The sequence below is a fragment of the Cygnus atratus genome, chromosome 3, assembly GCF_013377495.2.
Source record: "Cygnus atratus isolate AKBS03 ecotype Queensland, Australia chromosome 3, CAtr_DNAZoo_HiC_assembly, whole genome shotgun sequence".
In the NCBI taxonomy this organism is placed as follows: domain Eukaryota; kingdom Metazoa; phylum Chordata; class Aves; order Anseriformes; family Anatidae; genus Cygnus; species Cygnus atratus.
This window is the reverse complement of record NC_066364.1, coordinates 9,677,591-9,690,880: the sequence shown is the minus strand read 5'-3', so window position 1 is coordinate 9,690,880 and position 13,290 is coordinate 9,677,591.

The window sequence follows — 13,290 nt, the reverse complement described above, 5'->3', positions numbered from 1 at the left end:
CCTATGTCTCATCTGAGGAGGAGTTGTTTTTTTTTTTTTCCATTTTATGAAAGTGCTGATGCTGCAAGGAAGAAAAAAAAAGTCAGTACCTTTTGTATGATATGACTACAAATGATAATGAAATATATGAAGCCACGAAAGTGATAGCAGATATGGCTGTCAGGTCGGGACTGAACTTTAATCTATATGCGGACCAAGTTATAAATTTCATTATTGAATGATGAACAGCACCTGCTAGGCTTGAGGCTCTGAAAAGTTAAAAAGGAAGGGGACATGTCACTCAGGTTATTGGTACTGACATCAAAGGCTTTTCACTTTCTGATCACCTTTATAAATACAGCCTTAATGAGCAGTGGGCTTTGTTTCCTTCACAGGGTAAATTTTTTTTCAAAATTAGAAACATCATTGTAGTAGTTGTGATTTTAAATTCTAGGACAGGCCAAGGGTCACACAGATTTCAGAAAAAAATGCCTTTTAAGGTTGAAGAGGCTTTGCATATGTGCAGCAGATTATTGCAGTGGTTTAGGATTACCTGTGCACCTGAGTATTTTGCTGATTAAACCGCACAATTCTACTGTTGACAAATAAAATTCTTGGTTAAAATCTATTTCCAATATAATTACATTTTATTTAGTAAAATCATGTTGTTTTTTCATTATCTCCACCATATAGCAAGAAAGCATGAGAATGGAAATAAGCATGTTACTCCTTGTTGTCTTTGCTTACACATTTGGTGATGTCCCAGGGGCTACAGTGATACCACATCTTAATTCCATTTTTAAGCATCAAATAATGTGGTCAGATTCTTACACTGGGCATACAATATGTTCTCTACCCATCTTCTGTTGTGGGGGCTGATGGTCTGAAAATCAGTCCACCACATCTTCGAAAAAAATGCCTCTTTCTGGATAATAAGTGGTTGCAATTGATTGTCAAGTAAGTTAAAACTCATTTACATTAAGGGTTCAGTGAAGATGCAGCATTTTGTTTTATGTTTGTGTATGATGTTATCCGATTCTCTACCAACAATGTCGTTATTCATTATGCTGATCACTCAAATGAAACCAACCCTCATTTAACACTAAGATGAGATATAAACTGCAAAAATCTGTTAAAGTTCATCTTTCAATAGAAGCTGGATCTCAGAAAAGAGAACATCCTGTTGTTCTGATGTTATTTAGTTCAGATGTTATTTAGTAACAGAAGGAAAACTTCCAGAAGTTAACTTTTTAAGCTCCTTGAAAACAAGTTTAATCAAGTTAAACAAAAAATCTAAATATTTATTTAGTTGGCAAGAATGAGTTTCGGAATTATATTTTTTGGTATTAAGAAAATCATCATCTCAACATACCAATTACTACATAATTTAATGAGAATGGACAGGTTTCTTAGAGAAATACAACACTAAGTGTTACTGTATGTGTAGGAATTAATTGGTTGACAATGATGGAGTTATGTTACTCTGTGTGAGGATTTGGCTCCATTTTGAAGCTGCTTCTTTGGCTGTTCTTGTTTGATGGTCTCAGCAGCCACTTCTCTGCTGAGTGCCCCACCATTTGCCTTTCTGTTCCCTCACCTTTCATCATCTTTCCTCCTCTACGTGGCATCTGTTTTGATTTTTCATTACTACAATGGTGCTTAAATTAAAGAAATTTTCCAGTGTTTACCTCTTCTTGTCTTTACTTTTATCCCTTTATCTGTTATTATTATCTGTTTCACACTATCCCAGTGTTACCTTAATTTCTTCTTCCTCATAGCTAGCATTTTGCTAAGCCTTGCTTTGGTGCTATATTGCTGAAATTCTCTTTACCTTCCTGTTCACTAAGCCCTTGTAATCCTCTATCCTATCCAGAATTCCTCTGTAATAACAACCAAGCAGATTCTCATCACACACACTTCAGCTCCTTAAAATGGCCTCTTCTGTTGCATTAAAACATGCATAACCTCAGAGTGCTTTATTGTGTGGCTTCCTGCAATAACATGCTTTCCATTTCCTAAGCTCATGATGCAATGCTTATACAATGGCATTATATCCTCCAGATATACAGTTTCCTATTCTAGAACCATTTTGAGTTGCAGTGTAGACTTCAGGCCTACAATGTTCAGATGTTAAGTTTAAATGAGATGTGCTTCGTTGTAATGGTAAGAATTTGGGGGCAGACAGGAATATGCACATAGTTGTGAGCATTTCAGAACTGTAGTCAATGTGTAGAGGAGAGCAATAAAGCAAAGCAGTAATGTATTGAAGGAAGAGAATGGAGAACAGTGTCCAAATGTATTATAATAATACAAACAATGGTATCTTCTCAACAGGAACAAAAATAATAGAAGCAAACAGCTATTATTCAGTTCCTGTGGTAAAGTTCAAAGAGCATATAGTGGAAACCGAGAAGAATCAGATAGACAGGTCAGAGCCACGGAAAATATTCCAATCTGATAGAGAGTGAAGAGACTGCCATTGTTTGCTTTGAAGAGGAGATAAGAAGAGATAAGATAAAGGCACAGAAAATAATTACAAATATAGAGAAAGAGAAAAAATAGTGAGTCTCCTTTTCCTGTAGTACAAGAAGACATCCGAGAAGTACATGTATGTGGAATCAGTTGTTGAAATACAGCCGTCCAATTCTATTTTCAACTCTTTAGGATATCAAGAATATCTGCATGGAGGTTAGAGATATGACATAGATCTTACAAGAGATTTTCACGCTTCAGTTAGCAACTGAAGATCAGAAAAGACAATCCATTGAATAACAAATGATACCAGATGCCCAAGTCTATTTAATCTCATCAAAAAACTAAAATAAATAAATACAAATCCACGGGTAGCTTTGGGGACTTCTGTTTGAGTCTCTTCATTTATGTATCTCTTAGTTTAGCAAATATCCTGGATGTTCTCTTCTAGCTGGACTGGGACCATATCACAGTCATGTTGTACAAATAGAAACGAGAATACTTGTGTATGCTGATCTAAATACAGACAAGAGAGACTTAAACTTGAAGATAAAACAGTATGAGGATACAGAAAGGATTTAATTTATGAATTGGACATCTTAACTCATCTGATATCTTGGAGTATTGTGTTTGGTCTTCACCTCCCTCTCCAAGATGGCAAGAACCTTTTATAGGTTCTTATATAGATCATGTATCATAGATATCACTACCTCAGTAACAAAAGAAATCTCAAAACCATGTACTAAATGCCTGTGACTAAACATCTGATTAAACACATAGATCTCCACTGACTGTAATGGGTACTCAGACATTTAGATTATCTGCAGACCCCTACATCACAGAAAATAGCTTCTAGCATTTCACTGTGAATCATTTTGCATTGCTTGGGAGAGTACAGATGTTTCTGTGTGCCTACTTTATATTCTATAAAAATCTATCTTCTTGTCTGAATACTAGTTGATAAGGCATGATTATAGTGGTGTTAGAAAACAAACTTAAAAGATTAAATTATGTTCTCAAAGTAAAATTTACTCACCAAACTTGTACTGATACTCCCAGTATCTTAAGTGAAATAATTTCTGATGCACCCAAGTCAGAGTGTAGAACATAGAGTGAGAAAGAATATAGAATGTGGAATCATGCTCCTTGTTGATGGATGGTAGAGTTTGAAACAGTTATAGCTGAGAATGTAAAACTTCTCCAATTCTTCGAAATGACAGTTGTGCTTAGAAGGTCAGATGTAAGAATTTTTATTATGCAGTTTCATGGGATTAATATCAAACTTAATGTAGAATTTCAGTTATCTGAGATTTATGTTGGGAAAGTGAAAATTTCCCATGACTTTAAATTTTGGTAAAAAATACTCTGAAATGAAATTACATATGGGTTTAACATTTCCATCTCAGCTCTTAGCTAAGCCTGTGCTGGAACCTTTCTGTCTTTAATCACTACTGATGTACAATTAATTCACCCATAGCACAGAAGTAGAGTTAGATAAAATGGTCAGCAGTGACCATTGATCAGTGACCAAATGGTCAGCAGTGAAATAGACCACAAACAAGCTATTTGGGATGGCAGTTTTCCCGCTTATAATTAGTGTCCAGAAAGAGAAGACAATAATGGTTAGGAAAGTGTCAAGTCCAGACAACTAGAATGCATTTTGTCTTTGAATGGGGCCCTGAATGAAAGAATGAATATTAAAAAATAGAATATAAGGGGAAAAAATCTAAGGATGGAATCAAGAAGTTGGCTAAGTGATTGGGCTGCTCAAGTATGCACAAGATGCCCCAAAATGTAGACAGTAATTATCATGAAGAGAAAACAAAAGAGACCTGTTCGTACAGAAAGACTTATTTGACAAACAGATTTGCTGTAGTGAAGAACGAGATGAAGGCAGAAAATGCCTGGAAAAGAAGAACAGAAAGGAAACTAGCACCAGGGGAAAAGGGTGATGAGGACAACCAGGTTTGTTTATATTAAAAAATGACATGGACCAAGGATTACTTTCTGACTGAGGCCAAGTGGCATGGTACAGTCCATGCCCATCAAGTTAAATTCTCTCGTATCACCAAACAAGGTGCTCACATGCAATATCCTGACTTCAGGTAAGTTTCAAATGGTGCCCAGGCATTATTTGAGACAGTGCTTCTTAGGTTGGGATAAAAGTAGGTCATGGACTCTGATTATTAGCTGTGAGAAAAAGTAAGGCCCAATTACCATGGTTCTCTTTAGATTACTAGTGTAGCTGTAGTCTCAGAGAGTAGAGTCCAAGGAGACATGAAGATAATATACGAAGAACTGCAAGATTAAATGGAATGCCATGACCTGAGGACAGAAGACAAGCAGGAAGTAAAAACCCTGGTATTCTTATCAAATTCAGGAGAGGTCAGGTCTAAAAACCTGGGAAACATCTTACTAAGAAATATTTAATATGCCATCAAAGCCATTATATTTTGTCATCAAAGTGTATCCAGAGAACGGAAGGATGTAATGTTTGCCAAAAGTAAGGATATGAGATGTGAATGAATGAATCTGAGGAAGCCTGAAGAACTATTCGCTGTAAGCTATGCTGTAAAACAATGATTCTGTTGGTTTCATACTGGAACAGGTCTAGATTGTCAGTTTGGGGAAAACATTCAAGGAAGTGGTATTATTTCCAGTGATTCTTCCAGTGGAATTTCAGAGATTTTTTTTTTTTCCAAGGGAGAAGGATATAAAATTGACAAGGGAAGGAAAATAGGTAGACTGTTGATCAGTATTTCTAAGAAAATGAGGAATGTTCAGCCACTGACAAGCATTTATGAAAAGAAAATTGTTCCTAGGGAACACTGAAAAATCAAATGAAGAGCATGATGTTAAGTATTTGCAGGAAGAATGTAATCTCTTTACTGCAATGCCAGTTTGGAATTTCCATATTAAACAAGGGGAAAAAAACTTGTAAGGGAGAACTGCAAACCTAACTGAATTAATAACCTTGTCATAAAGTACTATTAAAATAAGCAGAGTATTACAGATGAATAAGAAAAAGGAGTAGATCAACAAAGAAGTTAGATCTTGGAAGTGTTAAGGGAGAACTTAAAACTCCAGACGGAAAGTACAACTGCTGTAAAAGAAAGCAAGCAAAGGAAAGATGGGAAGAAAGGAGCTGATAGAAAGACACTGTTAAACTCAGTCTGAAAATTAAATTGACATCAACCTCAATTCTCAGTAACATATCTTGGGACACATGCAGGACCAGAACTGAAGATGTCAATTGAACTTTCTAGTGATGAAGGGAGGTACTTCAGCAGTGACTGTGCCATCAAAGTTAGTGAGTTACTGAGAAAAAAGAGCACAGTTAAAAATCAGAGTAAATCTGAGTATATCTTTCTGTGGATGTAGCCTATAGTCAACAAAGAGATTAGAAGATCACACAGGAAGGGACTAAACAAAATGAAAGGTAAGAACATTTAAGAACAGAAAGGTTGAACTACTGCTTTAAGCTAGAAACATGTATACCAGGAAAAAAAGGAGAAAGGGAAGGATTTACATATATTTATGTGCAGGATAACCATGAATGGTGAGCTGTGGCATAAGTGGAGAGCAGCTGTAATCTTAGGCTCTATCAGTGAAAGCATTTGCATCGTGATAGGGATATACTACTTATTACCTGCTAGAATATAACAGTAATTGCTAATTATTTTCCCTAGTACTGCTGGAATTTCATGCAGAATACTATAAGCATTTGTTGCCCATATTCAGCAAACATGAATTCAAACTAGACAGGCAAGGAGAACTTTCTGAATCAATACAGAAACAAAAAGTGTTGTTTTAAGAGGGGACAGAATCACAGAATCACAGAATCACAGAATCGTCTAGGTTGGAAGAGACCTCCAAGATCATCTAGTCCAACCTCTGCCCTAACACTAACAAGTCCTCCACTAAACCATATCACTAAGGGCTACATCTAAACATCTTTTAAAGACCTCCAGGGATGGCGACTCAACCACCTCCCTGGGCAGCCCATTCCAATGCCTAACAACCCTTTCGGTAAAGAAGTTCTTCCTAATATCCAACCTAAACCTCCCCTGGCGCAACTTTAGCCCATTCCCCCTTGTCCTGTCACCAGGCACATGGGAGAATAGACCAACCCCCACCTCACTACAGCCTCCTTTAAGGTACCTATAGGGAGCGATGAGGTCTCCCCTGAGCCTCCTCTTCTCCAGGCTAAACAACCCCAGCTCCCTCAGCCACTCCTCGTAAGACTTGTTCTCCAGACCCCTCACCAGCTTCATTGCCCTTCTCTGGACTCTCTCGAGCACCTCCATGTCCTTCTTGTAGCGAGGGGCCCAAAACTGAACACAGTACTCAAGGTGCGGCCTCACCAGAGCCGAGTACAGGGGGACAATCACCTCCTTAGACCTGCTGGCCACATTGCTTCTTATGCAAGCCAGGATGCTGTTGGCCTTCTTGGCCACCTGAGCACACTGCTGGCTCATATTCAGCCAACTATCAACCAGTACTCCCAGGTCCTTCTCCGCCAGGCAGCTTTCCAGCCACTCATCTCCCAGCCTGTAGCGCTGCTTGGGGTTGTTGCGTCCCAGGTGCAGGACCCGGCACTTGGCCTTGTTGAACTTCATGCAGTTGGCCTCAGCCCATCGGTCCAGCCTATCCAGATCTTCCTGCAGAGCCTTCTTTCCCTCGAGCAGATTGACACACGCACCTAACTTGGTGTCATCTGCAAACTTACTGAGGGTGCACTCGATACCCTCATCCAGGTCATCGATAAAGATATTAAAGAGGACCGGCCCCAGCACTGAGCCCTGGGGGACTCCACTAGTAACCGGCCTCCAACTGGATTTGGCTCCATTCACCACAACTCTTTGGGCCTGGCCATCCAGCCAGTTTTTAACCCAACAAAGCGTACGCCAGTCCAAGCCACAAGCAGCCAGTTTCTCGAGGAGAATGTTGTGGGAAACGGTGTCAAAAGCCTTACTGAAGTCAAGGTAGACCACATCCACAGCCTTCCCCTCATCCACCAAGCGCGTCACTTGGTCATAGAAGGAGATCAGGTTTGTCAAGCAGGACCTACCTTTCATAAACCCATGCTGACTGGGCCTGATCGCCTGCTTGCCCTGCAAGTGCCGCGTGATGACACTCAAGATAATCTGCTCCATGAGCTTCCCTGGCACCGAGGTCAAACTAACAGGCCTATAGTTCCCCGGGTCTACCCTCCGGCCCTTCTTGTAGATGGGCGTCACGTTTGCTAGCCGCCAGTCAACTGGAACCTCCCCTGATAGCCAGGACTGCCGATAAATAATGGAAAGCGGCTTGGCCAGCTCCTCCGCCAGTTCGCTCAGTACCCTCGGGTGGATCCCATCCGGCCCCATCGACTTGCGTACATCCAAGTGTTGTAGCAGGTCGCCAACCATTTCCTCGTGGATAGTGAGGGCCACATCCTGCTCCCCATCCCCTTCCACCAGCTCAGGGTACCAGGTATCCAGAGAACAACCGGTCTTGCCGCTAAAGACTGAGGCAAAGAAAGCATTGAGCACCTCAGCCTTTTCCTCATCTTTTGTAACTAAGTTTCCCCCCGCATCCAGTAAAGGATGGAGATTCTCCTTAGTCCTCCTTTTTGCGTTGATGTATTTGTAAAAACATTTTTTGTTATCTTTAACGGCAGTAGCCAGATTGAGCTCCAGATGAGCTTTGGCCTTTCTAATTTTGTCCCTGCACAGCCTCGCAACATCCTTATAGTCCTCCTGAGTAGCCCGCCCTCTTTTCCAAAGATTATAAACCCTCCTTTTTCTCCTAAGCTCGAGCCACAACTCTCTGCTCAGACAGGCCGGTCTAGTTCCGCGTCGGCTCGTCTTTGGGCACGTGGGGACAGACCGCTCCTGAGCCGTTAAGATTTCCTTCTTGAGGAGCGCCCAGCCTTCCTGGACTCCTTTGCCCTTCAGAACCTCCTCCCAAGGGACTCTGCCAACCAGTGACCTGAACAGCTTAAAGTCAGCCCTCCAGAAGTCCAAGACAGCGGTTTTACTGGTCCCTTTCCTGACTTCGCCAAGAGTAGAGAACTGAACCATTTCGTGGTCACTCTGCCCAAGACAGCTCCCAACCACCACATCTCCCACCAGACCGTCACTGTTCGTGAACAGAAGGTCTAGCGGGGCACCTCCCCTGGTAGGCTCTCTAACCAGCTGCATCAGGAAGCTATCTTCCATGCTCTCCAGAAACCTCCTAGACTGCTTTCTCTGGGCTGTGTTGTGCTTCCAGGATATGTCTGGGAAGTTGAAGTCCCCCACGGGACAAAGCAGCCTGACACTTCTGTCCTAGAGAAATTTGAAAGGACTACGAATGATCCCTGTAAATCCACTGGAAGAGAGAAAAGCCATATAAGCTTAAGGATGATGATGTCACGGGCCCAAAATAAAGCTGTCAAAGGTACATCTAGGCTGAAGACTGGAAATTATGCATCAGAATATAAGCCTTTGCAGAGGAATGGTGATATCCTAGGGGACAAAACCAAACAGATTTAGAGCCTAGTTTAATACATTTATGACTAGCATAACAAAACACAGTTGCTTGTGATAGCACACAGGACTGTGATCCTAAGGATTTAGATAGTTCTTTCCAGCTTTATGCTCCAGAAATGTGGGCAGCTGTGCAGAAATGAATTAAAAGAATGATGAAAATATACAGTGGTTACTTCTTTGATGAGATCAGTAGCTTAAATCTGCAGTGTTCTTACAGAAAGACCTTTCTGTTTGTGGACATTTGCACCTAAAGTTAAACATTACCCTGAAAGGTGAAGCCCCTCATTGCAACATCAGAGAGTATTTTTCCTCAAACACTGACAGGTTTCTAAAAAGCACAAAGACAAAAAATCCCTCTGAAAACATACCCTAAAATTTCAGGAATGTTGTATCTAAAATAAGAATTGTGTCTACTGTCAAAGGCTGACAACTACGCAGAAAACCATAGATTAAACAATTATGATACTGGAATACTCAGGTCCAGCACTACATTTTGTTTTCTTACTAAATGTGATTATGTCAGAGAATGGAAGACAAAAACAAGATTTTCAAATGCACCGAGAACAGTTTATCAATGGAAATTAGGTGCCTAAGGGGTGTTATGCCTCTGCATATAGATTCCATCATCTATGCAATTAATAATGTTCAAAAGTCCACCACTGTATGTGAATGTGCATGCACAATAAGTGCTGCTTGGTGTTCAGATGGAACCTCCTGTGTTCCAGTTTGTGCCCACTGCCTCTTGTCCTGGCACAGGGCACCACTGAAAAGATGGCTCCATCTTCTTTCAGGTATTGATATACCTGAGATCCCCCTCCTCTTCTCTAGGCTAAAAGGTCCCAGCTCTCTCAGCCTTTTCTCATAGGAGAGATGCTTCAGTCCCTTCATCATCTTCACAGCCCTATGTTGGACCCTGTCCAGGTCTCTTTTGTACCGGGGAGCCCAGAACTGGACACAGGACTCCAGGTGTGGTCTCACCAATGCGGAGTAGAGGGGAAAGATCACATTTCTTAACCTGCTGGTAATGCTTTGCCTACTGCAGCCAAGAATACTGTTAGCTTTCTTAGTGGCAAGGGCACATTGCTGACACATGCCCTCCTCCCCCGAGCGATTCTTTCCCTTATAATCTTAATAGGTCAAATACTCCCTTATAATCTACAATAGGTCAAATTTTGGCTTGACTAAAGAAATTTGCCTCATTACACTTCAGATAAAAATTCATATACAAAAAATCCACATAATGCAAAAAACATTAAATCAGACCTATTTTTCCACAATGACTGGAACTGGTAGGAGACATTGGCTTTCAATGAGGCATCTAGTTTACTGTGACAGTTATTCTTCTAACTTATCTGATAAACCCAAGCTACTCAGCCTGCTTCCAAGAAATCTGTCTACATAAAACACTGATTTTATTAAAAAACACATAGTATTAATCGATATAGAGGAATGAAGTTTAAAATAATTTCCTCTAAACTATGCAGTAAGCTCTGGAGTAACATGGACAGGCTTTAAGGACAGCCGTTTCCACAGATGTAGATTTCAAAACCTTACAAAGCCAACTGTGGATCATCTCAACGTTCTTTAGCAGAAAGGATAACCACTTCTTTTAATGGTCACACCCTCCTGACAGATACCATTTCACCCTTCATTGGCTTTTCTCCTAGAATGCTTAATTTTTCCTACAATGGGGATATTTATTGAAAAAAAAAATAGATCACAGTTTATTAGAGTATATACCATTCTGTGGCAAGAAAACAAGTACTAGGAATAGGAGGCATTTCAATAAACTGCTGACTGACAGCAGAACTCATCAAACATTCTCTAAACTTTAATTTACTTTCTGTTGTAATTCAGGCAATGTGATGGTCATACAAAGCACTTCATAAAGCAGTTAATGTTGTAAATTAATATTGACACTTCATTAGTAGAACGTAGCAACCATTATCTGTGGGGTTAATCTATTAAAATGCACTTATGCTGTCATTAGCCATGACAATTCTTATGAGTAATTTAAAGATTTCTTTTCATTGGCTTACAGTTACCTACTTACACCAGTCGAGGAATGATTTCCAAGTGATTGTTGGGGGTACACCATGTGCATTGTGTTTCTTTACTACAGTCACAAATTCAACAGTGAAAAACTCATGATGTCATGAACATAGTTAAAAGAGGGCGGTTCTTGGTTACATATTTATTGTTGTTTGATACAGATAGAGTAATAAAAGTTAATGATGGAAAAGATCTGAGCCAAGCTTTAGAAATATGGTAATAATTAAAATGAAGCTGCTAACTATGCTAAATATGACTGCATATTTAACCAACTAAAATGAACACCAGGTAATTTTTTCAGAATCTAGTAGCCTTGATTGTTAAAAAGTTGATTAAAAAGTTAGCTGCTATAAACTCAAGCTTCTTGTTTCAAAGACTAAATACAAACTTGAGAGCTTAATTTTTTTAAAGCATTTGGCCTCGTTAGATTAACAAATTATTGTGGAATTACAAACGCAGTGCTACCTTTCATTCTTTTTTTGTGGTGGATTAAAGAGGTGCTTTGTGTTCACTATTGTATTTGTAAAACTGCAGTGTAAATTAGTTCTCAGAGTTCTTGGCCACAATGCTGACACTTCCACAAGTATCTGAAATTGCTTAAAGGTAATAATTCTTGACCTATCATTACACTGCAGACTTCAGTATGACCTGTGTTTGACTGGGAATTCGTGTGAAACCCTGGACAGAGCACAGGCTCAGAACAATTGCTTCTGGGACAGAGTAGTAGCTGCTTCACTGGAATATCTCCAACAAAGTACGCAGTGCCATCATAAATGCTTTGTCTTCGAATATGCATATTTCAGTACACATTAAGAAAATGTACAGCATCAATTATTTCTGCATCAGTAAAGCTCCTAAAATAATAATTTTGTAGTGCCTTGTTACAATTGCAGTACCAATTTTGTTTTTTAATGGTAAATAAAGGGAAAGGCAATTTTAGCTTTGTTATGAGACAGACAATTCACATTCAAAGTTATACACATAGACTGAATATACTACAATAAATACAAAGTGAAACTGGCTAACTTTTCATGTCTGCAGTTGTGAAAACAACAAAGCTGACAGAAAGCAGCAAAACCCACCTGAAAAGCTGGGTGAATTCTTGAGCAGTGAGGCTTCACAAAGCTCTGCCCTGCTCTGTTTCTGCTTGAGAGCAGAATGCCTCCCTATTACCAAATTCAGGATTGCACTGCAGTCCTTTCTATAAAGATATATGCCAAGCTGAGCTCAGGGCAACTGAGGAAGGGGTCAAGGAGCAAAGTACATGGGATAAAAAGAAGAAAGATCAAAGTAAAGAAACTTAGCATAAACCTGTTAACCTAACAGATAACGAAGGCATTAAAAAAGAAGGAACTAAATAAGTGATACTTTGATATGAGGGAGTTTGCCGGGATGCGGTGATTGACAGAATCTATTTTCCTAGATAAAAAAAGAGACAGACCTGATGGAAAGAACTTCAAGGGTTATCACAACAGGCTCCATTACAAGTACCACGGTCTTAATCACCTGCTGCATTTTATGGCAGGAGCAACATGTTCCATGGAAGCAGAAAAGGATGTTTTGTGTCCTAGAAACACTGGATAACTAAATGTCTTATTATGGTTCTTTCTCTACATATTTCTGTCACTGTGCAAATGCATTGCAAGCATTATTGAAGTCTTTGGACACCACTGTCTTTCTGAACTACAGGGCTGTAATTTGACAAAAGCATAACTTGAGGACATGAACAAATCAAAGCCAACAAATGTGGCCACTGCTTCCATGGTGATTCTTTGATGGTAGCCCAGCTGAAGACAGCAGATGATCTGTTTCCAGAGCTGAGAAATAAGCAAACAGTAGTTTGAGGAAAAGGATATTCAGCATTTTATAAAACAGGATAGGAAAAAAAAATGAAATCAGTCAAGATTATAGACTATTTTTTAAAAGGAGAGGGAGGACTGCACTAGACATACAGTGAAATAACCTGACATGGAAACAAAGAAGTCTTATTTATTAAATTCAGTAAATCCTATGGAAGATTTTCTTACCAAGCCTCTTCTACTGGGATAAGACTTAAAAGCTATGTTGTATCAAAATTCCATTTTTAAAAATTATTATTATTATTTTTTAAATTCTTCTCTCAATTTTAAAGTATATGTTTTAAGTTTCCTCAGTGCCATATGTCCTTGCAGTCTTCTGGTTAGCGTAAAAATACATCTCCCAGAAGCTCCAAATACATTCAGAGTTCATCCACTGGCAACTAGTTACTGACAGAAGAGTCCCATTATGCACT